This window comes from Penaeus monodon, chromosome 15 (genome assembly GCF_015228065.2).
Source record: "Penaeus monodon isolate SGIC_2016 chromosome 15, NSTDA_Pmon_1, whole genome shotgun sequence".
NCBI lineage: Eukaryota > Metazoa > Arthropoda > Malacostraca > Decapoda > Penaeidae > Penaeus > Penaeus monodon.
In genome coordinates, this window is record NC_051400.1 from 11,830,428 (window position 1) to 11,832,408 (window position 1,981).

The following is a 1,981-nucleotide window of genomic DNA, read 5'->3' on the forward strand; positions in this document are numbered from 1 at the left end:
ATGCTCAGAGCATATATCCAGGAAACCGAAGGTAAGATCCAATATTAATACTGTTATATGGGTTAGAATTTACACCCACTGGAGTTAGCGTTCGATGTGCTGTTCCTCTCTCCTTCATATAGATGCCGTAAAGACCAGGGAATCAATTCACTCGTTGTTAATACATTATTTGAAGATGGAAGCGAAATAACCATAACATGTTACACACTCACTATATATACTATTACCGATATTATTTCTGCTTTTAAGATCACATGTAAACAACATAGTGACACAAAACCCACACACATTTACATATAGAATATAAGGATACGTACACCGTTAGATGTTAAATCACACACAAAAAAAGGAAAAACAAAAGCAAACGCACTGCATTTTGTTTCATAGGCTTATGCTTGCCGGGTAAATGCACATGTGGAAACTTCCCTTTTTTCCTTTGTTATGCTGTCTACTTTCTAGTGTGTATCTTTTTTCCGGTCAAGAGTCTGTTGATTTTTTTCTTCTTTTTTTGAGAGAGAGAATTGGGTATTTAAAGTCTGTGTTCTAAATAAAGTCCAGTCAAATAAAACAAATCGATGTTTAAAAAGGAAATACAATATTTGACTCCCGTAGTTTGTAAGCGTTAATTTTCTTTTCTTCCTCTCTCCTCACCACACTGCCTTGTATCTTTCTTATCACACAAACCGTCGAATTATACGTTCTTACCTACATAAGCAGTCAGACCAGTGTGGTGCTCAGTGTTTCCCCTTGAAATAAGACAGTTGTGAAAAGCTCGCCAGATTCTGCGACCGGGCTGGGATGACGTCGCGTGCGGTTGCCAGGTTCGAGTTGTTAAGAGTTATGTTATATTGCGGTAAGATGACCTGACATTTAGTTTGTTAGGTTTATTTTCGGATTTTTATGGCTGTTAAAGAGGTGAGTGGTGGCATGTTGGTTATATATTCATGAGGTATTTCGTGTGAATTTTGTTGGAAATGTTACACTTCTGAAAACTGTTTCGGGAAGTGCTGTTGTCAATTCATCTTTCTTGCTTGTATTTATTTTTGTCTTTATATGACTAAATTGAGTATGAACTATTGTTCAAAATTTCATATTTTCCTTCAGAAAATCGATGTTATGAATGCCATATTATTTACTGTGATGTTTTTATTTGATAAAAAAAATCAAAAGAAAATTTAGTGACAGAGAGTTCAGTTGCCACACATTGTTGAAAGAAATTGTTTCGTTATGAAGTTGCATTAAATCGAACTGATATCGTCATGACTTACGATCTGTTTGAGCACTGATACAACTCACAACTAGATCAAAACCGAGCAACAACGTCACAACGACAGGGGAATATCAAACCTACAAAAGGCATCACATCGTACGACGTTTATTAAGCGTCCGAAACAAACGACATTCACCTGCAACCCATACTTCCTTTAGCAAATAAAAAAACATTTTACAATCTCCGGAAGTTCTGGAAGGCCAAATTACCCTACGGGTTCAACGCATTTCAAAAAGCTCTGGGCTTAAAATGGCATAAATGTGGTATCTGGGATCCGTCTCGGGAATCACGTGGGGAGTGCGTGCAGTTGTGTCCGACGATCAATGAAACCTCGCGCAGACGCCGTTCTTTGTAGAGGGAAATGACCTTATACCAAAACTGAAGTCTTTTTAAATGTCTTGTCTTGGACTTATACACTCCGTATTCGAGTATCGGTTGTGTATGGATCAAATTTGATTCGAGATATGTGTCAAGAATATATATGAAGAGCCATATACGTTCAGGGAACTAGGTAACACCCAATGCACTATGCGCATTACACCCAACAGATATGTTATCTACATTTTATAACATTTTATAAGAATCTGTAGAAGATTTCGTTGTTTCAGTTACTTCAATTTGTATTTCAGAATGTCCACTAGAGTAGACATTAAATCAGCGAAAATACCCAATGCATTCGAATACACCGTAAAGATACAGAATGTTCTCTGG

At 37.0% G+C, this 1,981-nt stretch overlaps 1 protein-coding gene across 1 annotated transcript in view; it reads right to left on the reverse strand.

Annotated features, from left to right (window-relative positions):
• Nucleotides 1-842, reverse strand: part of LOC119581746 (transmembrane protein 53-B-like) — a gene marked incomplete in the record, with an annotated part of 25,578 nt that extends 24,736 nt beyond the window's left edge. The window contains 1 exon segment of the mRNA XM_037929878.1: nucleotides 706-842.
• Nucleotides 843-1,981: the final 1,139 nt, after the last annotated feature.